Genomic DNA, 11,775 nt, shown 5'->3' on the forward strand with positions numbered 1-11,775 from the left:
ACATCCACTGAGCTACACAGGCTCTTAAAAAGAGGAATACCCGCTTGAAAAGCTTACTAATATGAAATAAATCGTGATAAGTCATCAATAACTTTTTTGCAATTTGTGTCAAATCGTATAACTACACTGATAAAAATTTTAGAAATATTTTATTACTCGACTCATTTTATAATGTTTTAAGGTGGGGGGGTATGCAGTATTTTTATTGATATCTCTATTTATATGCTGTTGCAATTTGCATAATATTGTTTTCGTTTCTTTTTTAATGCTTGTTGTTGTTTTTTTATGTTTGATCGCTTTCCAAAATGTATCATCTATCGTGCATCTTAATAAACACCCTAGATATGCATTCTCTCCTCCGTTACTGTCGAGCGAACGTCTACCGTTTCGGTCAACATCATACTCGGCAGTTTCTAAAGTGTTGTCCAAAACGCTGATATGTCAAAAGGAAATACTTATATATTCGCCCGGTTTAATATATTTTTAAGACTTTCTTGACAAAAGCACTTCAGAAAACGGAGAATAATGTTATTTCATGGTCAGGATCGTCCAGATTAGATCGCCCCCTGAGGCAAACAATCAAATATCGCTCCTGATAGATTATAAGACAAAAATATAAGAAAATCTCCAATTGCTATTTTGTTTTTATTATAAGAGAAACATTAATGTAAAACGATTACAAAATAATATTAATTAAACGTTTTCTCTACGGGGGATATCGCACAATAAAACTGTTTATAAGCTCTTCTAAATTTAAATCATAAGCTGTGTCCACCTTTATCGATATAGTTGCTAGACCAACCAATCTTTCTTGGGTCATTACTGCTCCCAGATCATTTTTAATCAGTTTAAGCTTGGAAAAACTTCTTTCGCGCAATTGCTACGCTAGCAGGAATTGTTAGCGTAACGACGGCGCCTACCGCAATATAGCGGAACGAGCGCCCTTATTAAGCAGCGCCATGAGGCAGATTGCCTCTATGCTATACCCTCTCGACGGTACTGTTCATGGTCGTATACTATAGACCCAGCAAAATTCTAGATCTCAAACTGAAATCGGCCTTTGGCCTGCATTTCGAACCTTGCAGGTATCTTCAGCCACATCCAGAGTTTTTTTTAAGCGCATGTTCCGATATATACTGAATATTATGCATTTAGTATATAAAGTAAAGACAGTGAAGAGGACAGAAAACGACATATGTTCTCAAGTTTCAGACTCCTAAATAGAAAGAGAGAGATAAAGGTAATATTGATTTTCAGTACGAGATATTAATATTAGGAAAATAAATAAATTAGATGAAATTAAAAAAAAAAAAACGAAAAGTTTCAGGGATCTGTTTGTTTGTTTGTTTGATTTTTAATCAGTGGCGTAGGAATGCTATGTAACATTGGCAATGGCGCTTGTTGTATCAAAAAGTGCCAGCGATAGAATATTTTGTCAATTATTGAAATTGTCACACTAAAAAGAAAGAAAAAAAAAATAAGCTCATACGTATTTCCTAACGGCGTCGGGGAAAAAAAAAAAACCTAGCTACTCTATTACCTTCAATCCACCTTTCTCAATTTCGGAAATGTCTCCTCAGATCAAAAGAAGTCGATGTGATTTTTGCTAACTCATAGAACCTCGTCAGTAGGCTTTAATCAGTGTGAATAGTTTTATCCTAGAGTGACAACTACAAGAAACTTATCGTTGTCACACTAGAATAAAGAAACGTAATAATAAAGCCTGTGCCAAACAGATTTGCACAAAACGCAAAATTGCAAGAACACAGCGCAATACACAACCGGAATTTTTAAAACAAACTTCACTTTAGCTTCAAATTTATCAATTTTTTAGTAACGATTAACAAAGAAATATTAAAGCTGCTTGTAGTTATACTAGATTTAAATTGGCTAGAATGTGTTCTCTTCCACGAAGCCCTTTGATTGGAAAGATCTAAGTTCGAAATCCGTATAGGACGTGAAGAATCTTTATCGGAGCTTCCAACTGAAGGTGAATTAGTCGCCCATATGGAGAGAGAGAGAGAGAGAGAGAGAGAGAGAGAGAGAGAGAGAGAGAGAGATTTTCCTCCCGGGAACTCGTATTTTTCGCTCGCCTTGCCGGATCGTGAACGGCTTAAATGTAAGTACCCCAGATTATGTTATTAGACTGAGCTCTACTAGTCAGTAGACTAGTAGAGCTCAGTCTAATTACTAGTCTTTACTAGTCTAAGACTAGTAAAGCTCAGACTGCACCATTTCAGTCCACGATGATACACTCTATACAGCTGACTGCCTTTCTATTTTTGTCAAAGACATAAAATTAAATAACAAAGTAATATGCAAAATAAATAAATAAACAAAGCAGGCATATGGAACATTAAATCTCAAAGAGGATATTGATTATTAATTACAGGTTAAGTAAAATAAATCTCCCCCATAAATCTCCCTGGGTATAGATGATTAGTAACGATTAACAAATAAATATTAAAGCTGTTATACTAGATTTAAATTGGCTAGAATGAGTGCTCTTCCACGAAGCCCTATGATTGGAAAGATCTAAGTTCGAAATCCGTATAGGATTTCGAACTTAGATCTTTCTTACGAACTTAGATCTTTTAACGTGAAGCATCTTTATCGGAGCTTCCAACTGAAAGCGAATTAGTCGCCATATGGAGAGAGAGAGAGAGAGAGAGAGAGAGAGAGAGAGAGAGAGAGAGAGAGAGAGAGAGAGAGAGAGATTTTCCTCCCGGGATAACGATAACGACGCGGTGGAAGGCAAAAGCTAATTTAAATATATATATATATATATATAGTCACAAATCAGCTTCTTTTTTAATATTCCTGCATATATTTTATATCCTGTATTCAGCAGACTAATTCCTCTATAGTTATTGCAATCTTCTTTATTTCATTTTTTATAGATTGGGATAACCAGTACTTTTTTCCAAGAGTTAGGAGGTTTTTCCAGGCATCCAAACCATATTAAAAAATTTCAGAAGTCTTTGATTAAATTTTTCACCTGCATTTTTGTATAGTTCTATTTTTATATTGTCTTCTCCTGGTGCTTTCCTATTTTTCATCTTTTTATTGTATTTTTCAGTTCTAACATTGTGATATTTTCTGTTAGGTCATTCTTTGTTTTATAAAGTTTTATTTCATTGTTCTCATCTGTCCAGAGATTTTGGAAATAGGTCACCCATTTTTCTAAATCTATTGTTTGAATTTTTATCTTTTCTTTTATTTCTTTTTCTTTATTCATGTATTTTATTACTTTATAGGTTTTGGGTTGTGGCTTAAATAAATCTTTTTCTAGTTCTGTGTTACGAAATTGTTCCATCTCTCTCTCTCTCTCTCTCTCTCTCTCTCTCTCTCTCTCTCTCTCTCTCTCTCTTTATGTTTTTCCCTACTTCTCGTTTTGCAATTGTAATCTTCTTTTATACTCTAATTCTGCTTCTATTGTTTTGGAATTTAGCCATTTTGCCAGAAATGGCTAAATTCCACTGTGCTTTTTGGTTTTTATTATATTTTCTATTTCTTTGTTCCAGTCTCGTAGTCCTCTTTTTCTAATCCATTTGTGATTTATTCCTAAGGTTTCTGTTGCTGCTTTTGTGAGAATTTGTTTCAAATTTTCCCATTCATCTTCTATGTCACTTGATTCATGTGTGGTTTCGGTTTTTCAGTTTGTGCATTTTTGATATTGTTGTCTAACTTGGGGATCCTGTAATGAAGAAATTTTGTAGCTTGTCTGGTAAGAATTTTCAATTTTATGTGTTTTTAACCACTTTGGTTTAAATCGAATTTTTGCTGATACCATATAATGATCAGAGTTTAATTCAAAGCCTCGATATGCTCTTACATATTAACTCTCTGCTAATTTAACTCTGCTAATTTAAAATTTGCGATAATACTCTTGAAGTCAATTACTGATTTGTATCCTCTGACTGACCAAGTATATTTATGTATTTCCTTGTGTTTAAACACTGAATTCATTATTCTCATATTATTATAAATGACAAAATCGCGCAATCTGCGACCATTTTGATTACATACATCTTCGCCAAATTTACCTATTTTTGTTTTGTATTTGTTGTTTCCTATTCTGGTATTTGAATCTTCTGCTAGTAGTAAATAGTTTTATTTGTTAACTAGTAGTACTAGTAGTAAACAGTTTTGTTTGTTTTATCTATGACATTCTGCAATTCTTTATAAAATATATTACTGTATTCTTCTTTTCCCTCTTCTGGTGCATATGTACCAATTATTGTTATGTGGTTTCTTCATGTCTTGGGTCTAATTTCTATTATTCTTTCATTCAAATGGTTGTAATATACAATATTGTTCTTTAGGGATTTATGTACTATAATCATTATACCTGCTTTTGCTCTTTCTTCTTTTTTTACCCCACTGTAGGTTTGTATATAGTTGTTTGTTTCTTTTGTACCTTTTTGTTTTTTCTTTGTTTCTGTTACTATACATATTTTTATGTTAGCTTGGTTTAGTTGTTTATCAAGTTCTTCTTCTTTGTGTGCAATGCTTCTCACATTCCATGGTGAAATCTTCATTATGTGATCCTTTTCCAATTTGATTACCATTTCCGGAATTGTGATCTTTTCCCTGAGAGTCCGTCCGGCTTTTCTTTGGGTGAGACTCGAAATATTTTGAATTTCTCCAGGGCAGGTTACTAACCTGTCGCTGGGTAAGTCCGGCGGTAGGGCTGCTACCTAACGCCTCTGGACAGATAGATCTAACAGCATTTACTCTGTTAGGGTGTTAGGGTTATACCGCCCATACTCAGTCGCCAGTGCCTCGTTTGCACTTTTAGAACAGGATGGACCACGAGAAGGTGAGGTTGACATTTGAGTGGGAGAAGCTATGTATCGAGCTTCACCACTCCTACCACCCCATAATAATAATAATAATAATAATAATAATAATAATAATAATAATAATAATAATAATAATAATAATAAACCTTTGCATGGCCAATTTCTTAGAGATACTGAGGACAAAATTGACGTGAATAACACGTGGCAATGGTTACAATATGGATATATTAAAAAAGAAACAGAATAGTTATCTAACAGCTCAAGAACAGGCATTACAAACTAATGCAACGAAAGCAGAAATTTTGAGTATCAATAACAGAAGAAAATGCAGATTACGCAATCAGAAAGATGAGACTGTAGAACATCTAATCAGTGCCTGCAGCACCATAGCTCAAACTGACTATAAATACGTCATGATCAAGTTGCCAAAATAATTCATTGGCATGTATGCAAAAATATGGCTTTCCTACATCTGATAACTGGCATCATAAAACAGAGACAGTATTGGAAAACAAAACAGCAAAATTTCTCTGGGAATTTAGAATACAAACTGATCGGCATTTGGAACACAATAGACCTGACATCACAATTATCGAACATCGACAGGTTTGGATTATCGATATCGCAGTACCCAGTGATAACAACGTTAACAACAAAGAACTGGAAAAAAATTACTAAATATCGAGATCTGGCAATCGAAGTTGACCGGCTGTGGCTTAAACACACTAAATTTATCCCAATAATTATCGGTGCACTTGGCCCAATTTCAAAGAAGCTATCCAACTATTTACAGCAATTAAACATCAACGAAGTGACCCATATAACCTACAAAAAACAGCATTACTTGGAACAGTCCATATTTTACGACTCTACCTGACAGACTATTCTTAGATTCTTGGTGGAATCTGAATTGTTCTGTATCACTAGTCAAATTGTTGTTTAAATAATGTTGTTTAAATCTTTTTTGACTGTGTATCAATTATATGAATAAATACTAATAATACAGTAGAGTATATACAATACTGACGATTAATGATTTGCACAAGGATAGGTAAATTTCGGTCCATTAGCCGGATATTGTTCATAATTCGTGTGAGAGCTTTGTCTATAAGCTGTATTTTAAAATATAAAAATCCCCAGTTAAATGGTAACCACAATATAAACAACACACTAAGTTGAACAAAAGAGGAAGAAGCGGCATGATTTTTATATGCGAGAATGTCAAAATGAAAAAATGAAAAAAAAAAAGCTTTTGAGTTTTAAGATTTGCGTAACTTCCCAAGTGCGAGCATCTCTTACTTGTGCGTTTAAAATGCCGCCCAGCAAAATACGAATTTCAAATTCAACGAAACACCTTCACCTGAAAACTTCTTATGATGTTCCTTTTTCGCTCGCTGAAAGTTATTGTTTAGTGAGACAATGACGGAACCCCTCTTTCATCAAGAAGCTTTCAGTGAGTTATTTTTGAAAAAGAATGGTGCCCCAATTAGAGGTGCAACTACGATACTGTGATATTGATTCCGGTACTCTTCTTTTCGCAACGAGCAGCGATCTTTTTACCTGCTCAATTGACAGCTCGCAGACGGTGACAGATGGAGACACCGTGTGTGTGTGTGTGTGTGTGTGTGTACGCGTGCGTGCGCGCGTGCGTGCGTGCGTGCGTGCTAAGAACTGTGATATTCAATGGCACTTAAGAAATAATCGTTCTAATTTCATTGAGTTCCTAATTTATGCTCAAGAGTAGACCTACAGATTGTACGTTGTAGGTACTCGGAACCGAAATCCTACGGAATAGGTTGGTCACTCCTTCAATCTATATTATTCCTCCAGGAATAATCTAGGTTATTCCTGGAGGTGTCGTATGTCTGTAGTAAACGTAAACGTGTGTTCACGGGGCCGGTTTGCCTGTTCTGGGGGCCGAAAAACCAGAGTTCCCGGGTGAAAAAAACCCTACCTCCGTATGAGACCGGCTAACTCACCTTTAGTCGAAAGAGACTAGATAAAGATTCCTCATGTCACTGACGGGAATCGAATCAGGTCTTTCTGACCAAAGGGCTTCGTTTATACTGACTGAGCTTTTCATTGAGTTATGAAGGAATTCTTTTTTTTTTTTCGTGATGGTTACTTATTACATGTGATATAGAAAATTAATTATTATAGGTTAATTTTCTATATTCCAGAATTACTCCATTTTTAGCGCTGATGAGCGGATTTGTTACTTTCCAAAGGAAATCCTGGTTTCATCGAGAAATGAGGAAGCATCAGAGGAGTTATTATTTTATTATTATTTATTTTATTTCGTCGACAGTTTTGTAGGAAGTGTAATAATTTATTTATCCAGTGATTTAAAACATCTTTCCGTTCTCAAGAAGTTAAATGAATTACCATTCTTCGCATGATAAATCTAATTTCCGTTGAGATTTGAAAAAAGTGACTTCGCCTTCTGTTTTGTGATTATGAATATGCTCCTTATTCATAAACAAAAAATCCTCTTGATAATTTCCGAAGCGCAATTTGGAATTATTTCGTTGTTGACGTGAAAGAGGAAGTGAAAGAGCCTTCGATGGTTGTATGTGTGAGGTGACCGACTAAAACTTTTTTTTTTTTTACTAAATTCCATTGGTTCAGGATTATTACTTAAACATTGAAACTTTTTTAGTTAAAAATTTTTTTTAATTTTTTCTCTTAACCTGGTTTCTTCTACTGTAGAAAAGAATCGAACTTGAACCATTAAGCTGTAAAGTGTCCTTTCATTAAATCTCGAAGAAAGAATGGAAGAGAAAATATATGGGAAAAAAGGTGAGGCCAACAACACTAAGTGCTTTCCCGGTAACTCCCAGTTCGTAATTCAACCCCTAAACTTGCATGTTTCAACCGACACACTGCTGACCATATTCTCTTATCTGTTCCATTTCTTTCCGCCCTTCACATCTGCCCATTTTAATTCCGCCCTGGAAACGATACGGTCTCCTTTCCGCCTCTTCACAAGATTGGACATCTTCTATCATTACGGTTCCCACGCTGTCACGTGTGTTGCGATCTCTATTCTCTCGTCTCCCCGCCGCCCACTTTCTTAAACAAGTGTCTGGTCAATGTTCGTGTCTCTGTTCTCTCCGAAATGCACCGAAACAGCAGATTACCCTCCACTGTGCCTTCGTTCGGGTCTAATTTCGGATTTCGCTGTCTAAGTTTTCATTCAGGCGGACTTGGTATATGCATGGTTCAAGATATTAAGAGCTTAATTTTATTATGTATCAGACACTAAGTAACCAAGGCAATGCTTACGATCGGCATGTTTAAAGGGGGGAGGGGGTTGCTTCTCTACCATAACTCTCCCCCCTCTTTTATTTTATGCATTCTCTTGAATTTAGAGGAAGCATATAGGAAGCATCTCGATGAGTCTGATGACTCCCTGGAGTTGCCCGTAATAATAATAATAATAATAATAATAATAATAATAATAATATAACCTAACAGCGGTCCTGGTGGCAAAACAGAAAAATCGGATCGCCACATGCAGTATATCAGGTCCCTTGAGATATAAGGACATGGTTTAAGAGGATAATAAAATCATTTATGTTATTAATTAATTCAGTGGAGGACTTTATTTACATTTTGAAAAGATCAATACATTGTAAACGTATTTTCACATTATTATTAACGTATTCGGTATATGCATGGTTCAAGATATTAAGAGCTTAATTTTATTATGTATCAGACACTAAGTAACCATTTAATCCTATTTCAAAATCAGTTCGTTTACCAGTATTCTTAGATTAACTTTAGATGGGAAAAATTTTAACCACCCAAACAGTCATATGGATGAAATATATCAATTCATTTATACTTCGTATTCATGATATTCTAATGACATTCGAATATTATTTAAATTTCAATTAACAAATCGCCTACGTATATTTATTGACGTGTAAATCAGCATATCAAGGCCGGATCATATATATATATATATATATATATATATATATATTTGAACAACTAAATTTTTATCAGTTGTTTCGTAAAGGTCAGTAATAATAATAATAATAATAATAATAATAATAATAATAAACAGAGATATTTATAATGAAACAAGATATATTAAGGACCTAATAAATATTTTCCATTCTCCCTTACCCATAAAAAAAAAGTTTGGATCATCCCGTGCAGCCTTAAACAAGCTGCCTACCTCGCACTCCCTCGATAAGGAAGAAAAATCTAAAATTATGTTTACAAAAAAAAAAAAAAAACTTCAGTTGACTGGTGAGGGTATCTGATGCACATATTTCATGCTGCGGCTGCAGCAATGGCGAGTATTTTTGTAGATGTCAACTTCTTGTGAATTCTGCGAAGTCTCTACATCCATGTAGTCTACCTGCTAAGTGTAATAGTAAACATCAGACCTACTGTAAAGGTTGCAGAGTTTTTCGAGTATAATAATATATAGTACTTTTGACTTCATGTACCGTTTTGCAGAAGATTAATTTCTTCCGCTGTCAGAAAACATTATTCATGTTAGACTTTCACATAAAATAAAAAAAAATAAAAATAAAAAATCTATGAAAAGAAACATGAAAATGTGACCAGAATCTGCTTATTAAAGATTTGTAACTTTGATTTTTTTTTTTTTCAGTTAAGAAAAGCAGTTGTAGAGCACACTGAATTAACGGAATGCTGAGTCTCTTAACAATGCAATGCACTTCGTCTATTGATAATGGTATATATGTTGCCATGATTGTTTAAAAATATTCATTACGTTACATCTTGTCGCAGTCATCAAAGAAAATATGTGAGTGTTTTGTGATATACAAACATATATATAACTTACAAAAATTCAAAGAATTTCAAAATTTCATTATGATGTGAAAAAACAAGCATAACGAATGCTGAACTTGCTTTCTTCTTTTTGCAATCTGTCTCCTTAATTAAAATTTCAACAACTACTTTTAATACAATTCCTTTCATATCTTTGTTCGAATACAGTCCTATGGATTAATTTGATCAGAGTTTTTCAATCAGTATGGCGAAGTAAGTTAAAATTATTGTAATAAAAATAATCTAAAAATTCTAAATAATTTCAGTGGTCTTAGATAAAAATTTTATCGGCTGGTGTTTAGTAACCATCAAATCCCCAATCTTTTGTTTTGTTTTGTTTAAAATTATAAAACACATTTGCGAAGTTATATTGAATTAACGAATCATCGAGATACATCGTGTTAAAACGCGATTGATCTCGAAAATATATGCACTGCTTGGAAAGAAATCAACGGACGTTATACTGTGAGGAAAAACAGTCATTGCGCTCACCTTAAGAAGATGTTTGGAAAGAAGTCATTGCTTTCTGTCACTGCAGTCATTACCCCTTTCGGGGCAATGACTGCAGCAATCCTACGGGGCATATTTCCAATAGTGGATGATACCGATCAATGGAATTTTGAACCATTCTTCCTTCAGGCATAATAACGAGGTACTAGATTGTTGTTGGACGGACGTTCCTTGACCTCAACCGACGCTCCAATTAATCCCAGAGATGTTCGGTACAGTTGGGATCAGGGCTCTGTGGAGGCCAGTCAAGTGACGTGACGTTCATGTCCACAAACCACATAGTTACAGCAGCAGTCTTATGACACGGTGGACTGTCTTGCAGCGACAATGGTCAGTACAGCAGAAATGCCACAAAATAGGAAGCATTGCATTGTCCAGAATCTTCAGCCGCTCGGAGTTTAATGTTCGTGGCACCACAAACACAGGTCCAAAGAAAAACCAGGAAAAATAGGACCATAACCCATCACATAACACAGGTTTCCAAGCTTCCAGCTGTATTGTACACGCTCTTTGCACCATTGAAGGGGATGCTGCACAGGACCGTCGCCAGATTAGATCGCACCCTGAGGCAAACAATTAAATATCGCCCCTGATAGATTATAAGACAAAAATTTAAGAAAATCTCCAGTTGCTATTTTGTTTTTATTACAAGAGAAACATTAATGCAAAACGATTACAAAATAATATTAATTAAATGTTTGCTCTACGGGACTATAGCACAATAACTGTTTATAAGCTCTTCTAAATTTAAATCATAAGCTGTGTCCACCTTTATCGATAAAGTTGCTAGACCAACCAATCTTTCTTAGGTCATTGCTATTCGCAAATCATTTTTAATCAGTTTAAGCTTGAAAAAACTTCTTTCGCGCAATTGATACGCTAGCAGGAATATGACTGAACGAGCGCCCTCATTAAGCAGGCTGGCAGGCCGTGAGGCAGGCTGCCTCTATACTATACCCTCTCGAAGGTACTGACGCTGCATGTTGTTCTTTCGAGTAATGTGAGGGGGGTTGCATACTGCGGTCCTGCCATAGAAACTCATGTTGCGAGCCTCGGTTATGAATGCTTTTGTGCAGATCGATGTTCCAGTCAATGACCGCAAATCCGCATTTAACGCGCCAACTGATGAATGGCGGTTTTTACATATTATCCTTCGTAGCACCCCATGGCTACTTTTGGAGTGTGATGGATCGTTCAACCTGGGTAGCATTTGCAGTTGACTCAATGCGCTTCCATCTCAGTATCACTGATTGTTTACATCGGATGGCTCAATTTGTGAACAATTAGCCGAACAGACGGCATCCTATCACAACGCCGCCTCTTTCAAACTCCATCAGTTCCCTTCTCGCAGCCATTTCACCCAAACGCAGTTGCAATGACTTCGGGGCATCATATTCCTCCAATTTACACCGGCTACAAACACGTGACCCGTTCTGTTGCATGATGTTGCCCGTGGAGTTACCCGTTGACTTCTTTCCAAGCAGTTATATATATATATATATATATATATATATATATATATATATATATATATATAACTTGAAACATAGTTCAAGTCTAAAGATGGTACAACACCAGGGTAACTCATTGTAAAGGTGGGTGAAGCTCTGATCACTATTCTTAGTATTTTCCTATAATGTAAAGCACA

The sequence above is a fragment of the Typopeltis vanoorti genome, chromosome 8 (assembly GCF_054136105.1).
Source record: "Typopeltis vanoorti isolate ZY-2024b chromosome 8, IOZ_Tvanoo_1.0, whole genome shotgun sequence".
In the NCBI taxonomy this organism is placed as follows: Eukaryota; Metazoa; Arthropoda; class Arachnida; order Uropygi; family Thelyphonidae; genus Typopeltis; species Typopeltis vanoorti.